We start from the raw sequence: 13,985 nt of genomic DNA, 5'->3' as shown, positions 1-13,985 counted from the left end.
TCATTCAGAGAGCTGGAGCAGCTCATTCAGAGAGCTGGAACAGTTCATTCAGAGCTGGAGCAGATCATTCAGAGCTGGAGCAGATCATTCAGAGAGCTGGAGCAGATCATTCAGAGCTGGAGCAGATCATTCAGAGCTGGAGCAGATCATTCAGAGAGCTGGAGCAGATCATTCAGAGCTGGAACAGATCATTCAGAGAGCTGGAACAGTTCATTCAGAGCTGGAGCAGATCATTCAGAGCTGGAGCAGATCATTCAGAGCTGGAGCAAATCATTCAGAGCTGGAGCAGATCATTCAGAGAGCTGGAGCAGATCATTCAGAGAGCTTTGGAGATACATTGTTTTTAAAAAACTTCCTTTTAACAATTAAATTACATCAGTACTGAGATCAGTCGCTCTGCTCTGTAAACATATATTGTCATATGCTGGTTGATTTTAATGATTTTAATACCACCACTCTTTTGTATTAATCCTGGTCAGTTACAGTATCTCACTGCCTTGGCCAGTGAAACTCTGTCACAGTCATGAGAAATAATAAACACACATAATTAGACAGGAGTAGGACAGGAGGGTGAGTGAGTGCATGACCTGTACTACCCGAACCAGCTGCAGTAGCAATAACAAGGTCTATTATTAGGGGATTAGAGCAGCCTGGGATTGGAACAGAATTACTGTCAACTCCATTCAATTTGACAGGTCCGCTCATTGGATTTGAGAAGCAACTTGCTGCCCAGCAACAGAGTCACAGCCCTGCAGGAATAGGAATCAGTTCACTGCTCTGCAGGGGGTTCAAGACTCGGTATCCATAGTGTGGTTAAGTTAGAAGCAAGGACAAGGGTGCATTTATCCTACGCAACTTAAATCTAACAAAACACACACTTTAAATAAACTACAGTATTACTTGTGCTGTATGGAAAAATACCTTTTAACAATATGTAGATAAGGATAAGTTCAGTACATTTCACAATACTTTAATTCAAATTGCAATACTGTTTATTTGACTAGGAAAGTCCAATAGCTATTATTTGTTTTGCTAGGTACAGTGGATGAAGATGTCCACTCAATGAGTTGAATTAATCCCTTACTAACCACTGTAGCGGCTCTAATGCCAGTATTGCATATTGGGACCCAAGCTATACCAGCCACTAGCCTGGGGCTCAAACCAGCACTGTTCCAGACACAATGCTCAACTCACACCTCATGCAATCTTCTGATTTAGCCATTATTATTATTATTGTTATACCAGTACACTCCTGTCTCATGCTGTTTTATAAGTAGGTTGAATGCCAATGGCAGCATGTTTACTGGGGAAGGGTCTGTCCATTACTTGGATTTTTTTCAAAGGGAATTTTTTAACTCTCTAACTCCCTGTAACTCCCCCTCTCTCAAACTCTCTAAATCTCTAACTCTCTAACTCCCTCTAGCTCTCTAACTCCCTCTAACTCTCCAACTCTCTCTAACTCTATAAATACCTCTAACTCTCTAACCCTCTAGCTCTCTAACTCTCCAACTCTCTAACTCTCCAACTCTCTCTAACTCTCCAACTCTCTCTAACTCTCTAACTCCCTCTAACTCTCTAACTCCCTCTAACTCTCCAACTCTCTCTAACTCTCTAACTCCCTCTAACTCTCTAACTCCCTCTAACTCTCCAACTCTCTCTAACTCTCTAAATACCTCTAACTCCCTCTAACTCTCTAACCCTCTAACTCTCTAACTCTCCAACTCTCTTTAACTCTCTAACTCCCTCTAACTCTCTAACCCTCTAACTCTCCAACTCTCTCTAACTCTCTAACTCTCCAACTCCCTCTAGCTCTCTAACTCTCCAACTCTCTAACTCCCTCTAACTCAAATTCAAATTCAAATTGGCTTTATTGGCATGACAATAAAAATAAGTGTGTTGCCAAAGCACATACATGGCATAACCGACTCAAATTTACAGACAAAGATTTTTTTTTTTTTTAATACTAACAGTATCCCTCCTCTCTCTATATTAATACAGTAAACAGAATCCCTCCCTTCCCCTCTATATATTAAACAGAATCCCCCTCCCTCCCTCTATTAAACAGAATCCCCCTTCCCCCTATATTAAACAGAATCCCCCTCCCTCCCTCTATTAAACAGAATCCCCCCTCCCTCAATTAAACAGAACACCCCCTCCCTCCCTCCCTCCCTCTCTATATTAAACAGAATCCCTCCCTCCTTCCCTCTCTCTTTTCCCTCTCTAGTGTGACGTGTTCACGGTCTGTCCCTCAGGCTATGACTGGTCTCCACGTATTGACCAGCCAGTCTGGCTGTGTGTTTGTCTTCCCCCAGCAGGATTGACAGCTTCTGGGTATCACACATTTTTGGGAATTCTGGGACTAAATCACAGAATTTGGGGAAGAAAATGTCCCTTATGTTTTTATATTTTTCACACTGTGTCAGGAAGTGAATCTCTGGCTCGACCTCTCCTGTCTCACAGTGACCACAGTGCCTGTTCTCCCTGGCCAGCCAGGTTTGCCTCTGTCAGCCTTTTTCAATGGCCAGGTTGTGGTCACTGAGCTGGTATTTGGTCAGGATCTGCCTCTGCTTTGTGTTTCTGACAGTTACCAGGTATTCTGCCAGGGTGTAATTTCTATTTAGGGTCCGATAGCACTCTAGTTTGTTTTGTGTTTTAGTATTTGTATCCCAATGGTCCAGATAGGAGTGTTTCAGGTGTTTTATAATTTGGTTGACACTAATTGGAATTGTTTTTGCAGTGCTGTCCTGAAGCTGACTGATGTCAGTGTTGCTCAGCTCAGTGAGCTTCAGGACCAGGTGGCCGAGGGGACTCTTTTCTGGGCTGAGCTCTTGTTATTGCAGGGCTTTATGATGGAATGAGTTTGGGTCACTAGTTTTTAGATGAATCCAGTATTTTAATGCTCTTTTTTGGATATTAATAATCAATGGATAAAGGCCTAATTCAGCCCTGCATGCATTGTTTGGTGTTTTTCTTTGTAATCTCATTATGTTTTTGTCTAACTCTCCAACTCTCTCTAACTCTCTAACTCTCCAACTCTCTCTAACTCTCCAACTCTCTCTAACTCTCTAACTCTCTAACTCCCTCTCTCTCAAACTCTCTAACTCCCTCTCTCTCAAACTCTCTAACTCCCTCTCTCTCAAACTCTCTAACTCCCTCTAACTCCCTCTCTCTCAAACTCTCTAACTCCCTCTCCCTCTACCTCTCTAACTCTCTAACTCCCTCTAACTCTCTAACTCCCTCTCTCTCAAACTCTCTAACTCCCTCTCCCTCTAGCTCTCTAACTCTCTAACCCTCTAACTCTCCAACTCTCTCTAACTAACTCTCCAACTCTCTCTAACTCTCCAACTCTCTCAAACTCTCTAACTCCCTCTAACTCCCTCTCTCTCAAACTCTCTAACTCCCTCTCCCTCTACCTCTCTAACTCTCTAACTCCCTCTAACTCTCTAACTCCCTCTCTCTCAAACTCTCTAACTCCCTCTCTCTCAAACTCTCTAACTCTCTAACTCCCTCTACCTCCCTCTCTCTCAAACTCTCTAACTCCCTCTAACTCCCTAACTCCCTCTCTCTCAAACTCTCTAACTCCCTCTCCCTCTAACTCTCTAACTCTCTAACTCCCTCTCTCTCAAACTCTCTAACTCCCTCTAACTCTCTAACTCTCTAACTGTAGTTGTCTTAGCCGAAGTGTTCTTTAAGACGGAGTCGACCACCAGAGACAATATGAACAAAGAAATAAATAAATATGTATTACCTGTCATGATGCACATGCTTTTTATTTATTTTACTTTTGATTACACAGATCTGAGTCCGACCCGGGTACAGCATGCCAGTGTGAAAGGGGCTCGATGTTCCTGAGATCAACACAGACTCAGATCTATCTGACCCGGGTACAGCATGCCAGTGTGAAAGGGGCTCGATGAATAAGAGATCAACACAGACTCAGATCTGTCTGACCCGGGTACAGCATGCCAGTGTGAAAGGGGCTCGATGAATAAGAGATCAACACAGACTCAGATCTGTCTGACCTGGGTACAGCATGCCAGTGTGAAAGGGGCTCGATGAATAAGAGATCAACACAGACTCAGATCTGTCTGACCCGGGTACAGCATGCCAGTGTGAAAGGGGCTCGATGAATAAGAGATCAACACAGACTCAGATCTATCTGACCCGGGTACAGCATGCCAGTGTGAAAGGGGCTCGATGATTAAGAGATCAACACAGACTCAGATCTGTCTGACCTGGGTACAGCATGCCAGTGTGAAAGGGGCGCAATGTTTAAGAGATCAACACAGACTCAGATCTGTGTGACCCAGGTACAGCATGCCAGTGTGAAAGGGGCTCGATGAATAAGAGATCAACACAGACTCAGATCTGTCTGACCCGGGTACAGCATGCCAGTGTGAAAGGGGCTCGATGAATAAGAGATCAACACAGACTCAGATCTGTCTGACCCCAGTACAGCATGCCAGTGTGAAAGGGGCTCGATGATTAAGAGATCAACACAGACTCAGATCTGTCTGACCCGGGTACAGCATGCCAGTGTGAAAGGGGCTCGATGAATAAGAGATCAACACAGACTCAGATCTGTCTGACCTGGGTACAGCATGCCAGTGTGAAAGGGGCGCAATGTTTAAGAGATCAACACAGACTCAGATCTGTGTGACCCAGGTACAGCATGCCAGTGTGAAAGGGGCTCGATGAATAAGAGATCAACACAGACTCAGATCTGAGTCCGACCCGGGTACAGCATGCCAGTGTGAAAGGGGCTCGATGATTAAGAGATAAACACAGACTCAGATCTGTCTGACCCGGGTACAGCATGCCAGTGTGATAGGGGCTCGATGTTCTGGAGATCAACACAGATTCAGATCTGTCTGACCCCGGTACAGCATGCCAGTGTGAAAGGGGCTTGATGTTCCAGAGATCAACACAGACTCAGATCTCTCTGGACCTCCTGAGCCAGGCTTGTTTAATTAACCAATTAAACAGCAGCATGTCTTAAATAAAGTTATCATTCCTTACACACAGTGCCGTGCACAGGGCTGCGTTTCAGAGAGGAGTTATCATTCCTTACACACAGTGCCGTGCACAGGGCTGCGTTTCAGAGAGGTGTGGGAGTTTAAAGTGGATTTATCATTCCTCCAGCTTTCATTTATAACATTAAGAGTTATTTATTTTTTTTTTTGTAAAAAAATTGCACTTTGGTGAAAAATGAAAAGCATAGAGGTGACCGATCAGGCCCACAGTGCAAAAGCCAAACTGTAAAAGCTTGTCTTTAAGGGTTTGAATGTGTACTGTACTGTGCTAATAAACCACAAGAAAGGGAACAGAACCTCTTCAAACAGTGACCCTAAATGGAGATTTTTTAAATGAGTGTTTTTGGATGGTTTTCAGTTGGACCTGCTTAAAGAATTATGTGCTTGTGGTGGGTTTTTAAGTTCATTCATGTATTATTATTGTGACTCCATGTGACCGAATCTAAAAGGCTTTTCAAAAAGCAGTGTGCCCCCCTCCCGCCCCCTACTACCCCTTGTATAAATAAACTGCAGATTGCAATTGTCTGTTGTTAATTATCACTCTTTCTCTCTCTCAATTTGATCTGCATGCACTTCAAAGGAAGTCGTCTCCTTCCATTCAGTTATTCCTTTCAGTTTAATGACTTTTTAATTTGAACCAAACGTGGACTGGCATTCTAATCCAGCAGAAAAGAGAAGGAATGTGTTTATTCATAATGAGCTTTTGATAGCCCGTGATTCATGGGGTGCTGGGAGAAGGTTATTCCACAGAGCTGCTGGAGTGGAGTTCTCTTTTTCTAGCCTGTGATTCATGGGGTGCTGGGAGAAGGTTATTCCACAGAGCTGCTGGAGTGGAGTTCTCTTTTTCTAGCCTGTGATTCATGGGGTGCTGGGAGAAGGTTATTCCACAGAGCTGCTGGAGTGGAGTTCTCTTTTTCTAGCCTGTGATTCATGGGGTGCTGGGAGAAGGTTATTCCACAGAGCTGCTGGAGTGGAGTTCTCTTTTTCTAGCCTGTGATTCATGGGGTGCTGGGAGAAGGTTATTCCACAGAGCTGCTGGAGTGGAGTTCTCTTTTTCTAGCCCATGATTCATGGGGTGCTGGGAGAAGGTTATTCCACAGAGCTGCTGGAGTGGAGTTCTCTTTTTCTAGCCCGTGATTCATGGGGTGCTGGGAGAAGGTTATTCCACAGAGCTGCTGGAGTGGAGTTCTCATTTTCTAGCCCGTGATTCATGGGGTGCTGGGAGAAGGTTATTCCACAGAGCTGCTGGAGTGGAGTTCTCTTTTTCTAGCCCGTGATTCATGGGGTGCTGGGAGAAGGTTATTCCACAGAGCTGCTGGAGTGGAGTTCTCTTTTTCTAGCCTGTGATTCATGGGGTGCTGGGAGAAGGTTATTCCACAGAGCTGCTGGAGTGGAGTTCTCTTTTTCTAGCCTGTGATTCATGGGGTGCTGGGAGAAGGTTATTCCACAGAGCTGCTGGAGTGGAGTTCTCTTTTTCTAGCCTGTGATTCATGGGGTGCTGGGAGAAGGTTATTCCACAGAGCTGCTGGAGTGGAGTTCTCTTTTTCTAGCCTGTGATTCATGGGGTGCTGGGAGAAGGTTATTCCACAGAGCTGCTGGAGTGGAGTTCTCTTTTTCTAGCCCGTGATTCATGGGGTGCTGGGAGAAGGTTATTCCACAGAGCTGCTGGAGTGGAGTTCTCTTTTTCTAGCCCGTGATTCATGGGGTGCTGGGAGAAGGTTATTCCACAGAGCTGCTGGAGTGGAGTTCTCTTTTTCTAGCCCGTGATTCATGGGGTGCTGGGAGAAGGTTATTCCACAGAGCTGCTGGAGTGGAGTTCTCTTTTTCTAGCCTGTGATTCATGGGGTGCTGGGAGAAGGTTATTCCACAGAGCTGCTGGAGTGGAGTTCTCTTTTTCTAGCCTGTGATTCATGGGGTGCTGGGAGAAGGTTATTCCACAGAGCTGCTGGAGTGGAGTTCTCTTTTTCTAGCCTGTGATTCATGGGGTGCTGGGAGAAGGTTATTCCACAGAGCTGCTGGAGTGGAGTTCTCTTTTTCTAGCCCGTGATTCATGGGGTGCTGGGAGAAGGTTATTCCACAGAGCTGCTGGAGTGGAGTTCTCTTTTTCTAGCCTGTGATTCATGGGGTGCTGGGAGAAGGTTATTCCACAGAGCTGCTGGAGTGGAGTTCTCTTTTTCTAGCCTGTGATTCATGGGGTGCTGGGAGAAGGTTATTCCACAGAGCTGCTGGAGTGGAGTTCTCTTTTTCTAGCCTGTGATTCATGGGGTGCTGGGAGAAGGTTATTCCACAGAGCTGCTGGAGTGGAGTTCTTTTTCCCGCAGGCACACAGTGCAGCCGTCACTGGAGTGCTTCTGGGCTGTGGAACACATTGGGGGCTTTGTAGTGGAAACAGACCAGGGTCTGATCTAATCTGACTGTGTTTAGAACAGGTCCGAGGTACCTCTGAAGTGTCCATGTTTGAATCACTTCACAAGCCGATACCAGACCCAAACACAAACATGTACAGCAGGCTTCTCCTTTTATTTCAAATGTGTCTGTTTGTCAATATCAGAGATGCCAAGGTCAGGAAATCCAAACGAGCAAGATGTGAAAAAGTTATTAGTGAGAATGTGCAACAGGGTGGAGGCTGGGTGCATTCGTGGTTTTAGAGCTTTTAACCACATCTCATCTCACTGACAAGACACAATTTGTAATCCATAGCCACAGTACATCACACATTACAAATGCTCCATTAAAATGCATGGTCAGTGCCTTTCTTTTGTGAGTGAGATTGCTAAAAGTGATGCCAAATACAAGTGAGTCTCGCTCAAATCAGTGAGACTTGACACGTCTGCGAAATAGTGTTTTAACATCACCTTCCTAACATCAAAATTGGGTTCCATTCTGACATTCCTAACATTTCTGAACCGGATCCCATTTGAGTTCTCCACACAGGACTCTGTGGCAATCATAAGGGAGTGGAGCATATGTGAAATATACATAACATGAGATTATGAAAAAGTGAACTGTCTATCTGTCTGTCCATTATGCACTGATGCTGTCTGTGTGTCTGTCCAGTATGCACTGATGCTGTCTGTCTGTCTGTCTGTCCATTATGCACTGATGCTGTCTGTGTGTCTGTCTGTCCATGATATAGTAATGCTGTCTGTCTGTCTGTCTGTCCAGTATAAGAACATAAGAACATAAGAACATAAGAACATAAGAAAGTTTACAAACGAGAGGAGGCCATTCAGCCCATCTTACTCTTTTGGTTGTTAGTAGCTTATTGATCCCAGACTCTCATCAAGCAGCTTCTTGAAGGATCCCAGGGTGTCAGCTTCAACAACATTACTGGGGAGTTGGTTCCAGACCCTCACAATTCTCTGTGTAAAAAAGTGCCTCTTATTTTCTGTTCTGAATGCCCCTTTATCTAATCTCCATTTGTGACCCCTGGTCCTTGTTTCTTTTTTCAGGTCGAAAAAGTCCCCTGGGTCAACATTGTCAATACCTTTTAGAATTTTGAATGCTTGAATCAGATCACTGCATAGTCTTCTTTGTTCAAGACTGAATAGATTCAATATACTAATGCTGTCTGTGTGTCTGTCCATTATGCACTGATACTGTCTGTGTGTCTCACTCTCCTGGGTGAACAATAACTTCCTTCAATTTAATTTCCAATCTCATTTCCATTATTAAGCCTAAAGCGAAGCTAAACCAGGCCTGACGGTGAGTCCGGTGTTTGAGTCCTCCTTTGTTTAGGTTGCAATAGTCACGTTTACAATGAAAACGGAAAGCTGACGCGATTATAGTGGAACTGAAAAAAAACGACTTCAGTGGGCCCTGCTTCTTAGCACACCGAACTTGAAGTGTTTTTCCACTGTGAGTTCTTGTTTCCAGTAATGAAGGAGGAGTCGTGCCAATAGCAAGGTGCTGTGAACTAGTCCAGCATTGCCTTAAAAACACGCTGGCATGATAGAGCAGAAACGCTCCAGTTCTACTTGCCTTATCCCAGCCATCTGGGTTCACAACACAAGTAGGAAGTATTCTCTCTCTCTTTGAGGATGGTTAAATGCAATTATTTATGAAATGCTTCCCTGAAGATTCCCTTATCATAACAGAAAAAAAGGATTTGTTGATATGCTGTGCTAAAGTTGTGGTGATCTGACTTATTCCATGACATTTCTGTTAAAATCTTTATTTTTGGTTTTACATATACACAACATGGGGTAACAGAGGATAGCAATGACATGAATGAAATTTAGTCTTACCTAGGGCTCAGCAGTTCAAGAAGCCTGGGATGCAGTTAGGGCTCTTTCCTGTGGGTGGTGCTGTTGTTACACAAACCGAATTGTCTTTCTTGTGGAAGCTGGCAGTCATCAGTCCAGAGTTCTGGTGAAACCAGCTTGGAGAGAAATTAAAATGAACAGAGAACAGAATTATATGCATATTGATATTACAGATCTGTGTTAATGGAGGGATGCATATCGATACAGACCTGTGTTAATGGAGGGATGCATATCGATACAGACCTGTGTTAATGTAGGGATGCATATCGATACACAGCTGTGTTAATGGAGGGATGCATATCGATACAGACCTGTGTTAATGGAGGGATGCATATCGATATACAGCTGTGTTAATGGAGGGATGCATATCGATATACAGCTGTGTTAATGTAGGGATGCATATCGATACAGACCTGTGTTAATGGAGGGATGCATATCGATACACAGCTGTGTTAATGGAGGGATGCATATCGATACAGACCTGTGTTAATGGAGGGATGCATATCGATATACAGCTGTGTTAATGTAGGGATGCATATCGATACAGACCTGTGTTAATGGAGGGATGCATATCGATACAGACCTGTGTTAATGGAGGGATGCATATCGATACAGACCTGTGTTAATGGAGGGATGCATATCGATATACAGCTGTGTTAATGGAGGGATGCATATCGATATACAGCTGTGTTAATGGAGGGATGCATATCGATACACAGCTGTGTTAATGGAGGGATGCATATCGATATACAGCTGTGTTAATGGAGGGATGCATATCGATATACAGCTGTGTTAATGGAGGGATGCATATCGATATACAGCTGTGTTAATGGAGGGATGCATATCGATACAGACCTGTGTTAATGGAGGGATGCATATCGATACACAGCTGTGTTAATGGAGGGATGCATATCGATACAGACCTGTGTTAATGGAGGGATGCATATCGATATACAGCTGTGTTAATGGAGGGATGCATATCGATATACAGCTGTGTTAATGGAGGGATGCATATCGATATACAGCTGTGTTAATGGAAGGATGCATATCGATACAGACCTGTGTTAATGGAGGGATGCATATTAATACACAGCTGTGTTAATGGAGGGATGCATGTTGCACTTTTAGGATTGTCGAAATTTCCATTCCTATTATTATTAATAATGTAAGGTTTCTGGAACAGCCTAATACTTTGTTGGTATGAACCATTTACTAAACATAAAGCTGTTCTTAAAAACCCTGTGAAGGATAATGTTATACATTCACAAATAGCTGGGGTGTAAAGACGATTTCATTACACGGAGATGCATTTTCCGTTCTCCCCGATTAAAATTATTATTATTATTATTTATTTGTTAGCAGACACCCTTATCCAGGGCGACTTACAATTGTTACAAGATATCACATTATACATTATTTCACATTATACAGATATCACATTATTTTTACATACAATTACCCATTTATACAGTTGGGTTTTTATTGGAGCACTCTAGGTAAAGTACCTTGCTTAAGGGTACAACAGCAGTGTCCCCCACTGGGGATTGAACCCATAAACCTCTGGTCAAGAGTCCAGAGCCCTAACCACTATTCCACACTGCTGCCCTCTTATTAAAATCTCTTATTAAGTCCTTCATTTGCATTTACCAGCGCAGTTTAAGAGACATGAAATACACAGTGAAATGTCATTTAAAATTCAAATGTTGATATTATAATGTACATGTTTGATCTTACTAAATTAAATTAGTCATGCCTTAACATTAAGTACAGTGGGGATCAGGGCCTGTTGTAACAGATGTCTACAATTATAAATCCGTCCCTCGCATGCTAACACCATTCCAGTTCATCAGTCTTGCCTGACTGAATGAATGATATGCAGTTAGGACTGGACCTGATCCCCAGAATGTGCAGCACTCTGTTTGAGGCTGTGGGGGATAGATGTTCCAGGACACCTGAGAGGATGTTTGATACACAGGTGTGTTGAAGCAGTCACTGGAGAGACACAGCTAGTCAACGGGTAGAGCTAAGATATTGGGGGAGTGCAGGGTAGTAAGCCAGTGTAGATCTGGATAAGTATGATCTGAACCCAAGGAAGAGTTCACCACATTGCAGACATCTTAAACAGACAGTAGCAATTATTTTATCAGGATTAATTATGGCAGCTGTCTGGCACACTGGAATTCTCTGGAGTTAGAAGAACATACATTTACTGATGTTACGTAGCAAAGCCTGTATTCAGATAAATAAACTGACGGTAGTCTACGATTGTTGTGAGCCTGGCAAATTACATTCAAAACATTTTAATATTGATTCCATCAGCGTCAATTATGGGATCTGTATTACTTTTGTCCAAAAGCAGCCTGTGTGCAGCCTGAGCACCGGAACCTCCCACATAAAAGGCATCAGTGCAGAGCTGCTTCCACGCAGGACACTCCAACTTCTCAGCCCAGTGCAGAGGTAAACTGCTGATCAAAGCCACGTGTGGAATGAGCGCAATCAAGCATGTGAATGAGCATGAGAATCTGAATCAATCAAGCATGTGAAGGATCGTGAGAATCTGAATCAATCAAGCATGTGAAGGATCGTGAGAATCTGAATCAATCAAGCATGTGAATGAGCATGAGAATCTGAATCAATCAAGCATGTGAATGAGCATGAGAATCTGAATCAATCAAGCATGTGAAGGATCGTGAGAATCTGAATCAATCAAGCATGTGAAGGATCGTGAGAATCTGAATCAATCAAGCATGTGAATGAGCATGAGAATCTGAATCAATCAAGCATGTGAATGAGCATGAGAATCTGAATCAATCAAGCATGTGAAGGATCGTGAGAATCTGAATCAATCAAGCATGTGAATGAGCATGAGAATCTGAATCAATCAAGCATGTGAAGGATCGTGAGAATCTGAATCAATCAAGCATGTGAATGAGCATGAGAATCTGAATCAATCAAGCATGTGAAGGATCGTGAGAATCTGAATCAATCAAGCATGTGAAGGATCGTGAGAATCTGAATCAATCAAGCATGTGAATGAGCATGAGAATCTGAATCAATCAAGCATGTGAATGAGCATGAGAATCTGAATCAATCAAGCATGTGAAGGATCGTGAGAATCTGAATCAATCAAGCATGTGAAGGATCGTGAGAATCTGAATCAATCAAGCATGTGAATGAGCATGAGAATCTGAATCAATCAAGCATGTGAATGAGCATGAGAATCTGAATCAATCAAGCATGTGAAGGATCGTGAGAATCTGAATCAATCAAGCATGTGAATGAGCATGAGAATCTGAATCAATCAAGCATGTGAAGGATCGTGAGAATCTGAATCAATCAAGCATGTGAATGAGCATGAGAATCTGAATCAATCAAGCATGTGAAGGATCGTGAGAATCTGAATCAATCAAGCATGTGAAGGATCGTGAGAATCTGAATCAATCAAGCATGTGAAGGATCGTGAGAATCTGAATCAATCAAGCATGTGAAGGATCGTGAGAATCTGAATCAATCAAGCATGTGAATGAGCATGAGAATCTGAATCAATCAAGCATGTGAATGAGCATGAGAATCTGAATCAATCAAGCATGTGAAGGATCGTGAGAATCTGAATCAATCAATCATGTGAATGAGCATGAGAATCTGAATCAATCAAGCATGTGAATGAGCATGAGAATCTGAATCAATCAAGCATGTGAAGGATCGTGAGAATCTGAATCAATCAAGCATGTGAAGGATCATGAGAATCTGAATCAATCAAGCATGTGAATGAGCATGAGAATCTGAATCAATCAAGCATGTGAAGGATCGTGAGAATCTGAATCAATCAAGCATGTGAAGGATCGTGAGAATCTGAATCAATCAAGCATGTGAAGGATCGTGAGAATCTGAATCAATCAAGCATGTGAAGGATCGTGAGAATCTGAATCAATCAAGCATGTGAATGAGCATGAGAATCTGAATCAATCAAGCATGTGAATGAGCATGAGAATCTGAATCAATCAAGCATGTGAAGGATCGTGAGAATCTGAATCAATCAAGCATGTGAAGGATCGTGAGAATCTAATCAATCAAGCATGTGAAGGATCGTGAGAATCTGAATCAATCAAGCATGTGAAGGATCGTGAGAATCTAATCAATCAAGCATGTGAAGGATCGTGAGAATCTGAATCAATCAAGCATGTGAAGGATCGTGAGAATCTGAATCAATCAAGCATGTGAATGAGCATGAGAATCTGAATCAATCAAGCATGTGAAGGATCGTGAGAATCTGAATCAATCAAGCATGTGAATGAGCATGAGAATCTGAATCAATCAAGCATGTGAAGGATCGTGAGAATCTGAATCAATCAAGCATGTGAATGAGCATGAGAATCTGAATCAATCAAGCATGTGAAGGATCGTGAGAATCTGAATCAATCAAGCATGTGAAGGATCATGAGAATCTAATCAATCAAGCATGTGAAGGATCGTGAGAATCTGAATCAATCAAGCATGTGAAGGATCGTGAGAATCTAATCAATCAAGCATGTGAAGGATCGTGAGAATCTGAATCAATCAAGCATGTGAAGGATCGTGAGAATCTGAATCAATCAAGCATGTGAATGAGCATGAGAATCTGAATCAATCAAGCATGTGAAGGATCGTGAGAATCTGAATCAATCAAGCATGTGAATGAGCATGAGAA

This window comes from Acipenser ruthenus, chromosome 5 (genome assembly GCF_902713425.1).
Source record: "Acipenser ruthenus chromosome 5, fAciRut3.2 maternal haplotype, whole genome shotgun sequence".
In the NCBI taxonomy this organism is placed as follows: domain Eukaryota; kingdom Metazoa; phylum Chordata; class Actinopteri; order Acipenseriformes; family Acipenseridae; genus Acipenser; species Acipenser ruthenus.
Note: the sequence above shows the minus strand (reverse complement) of the source record.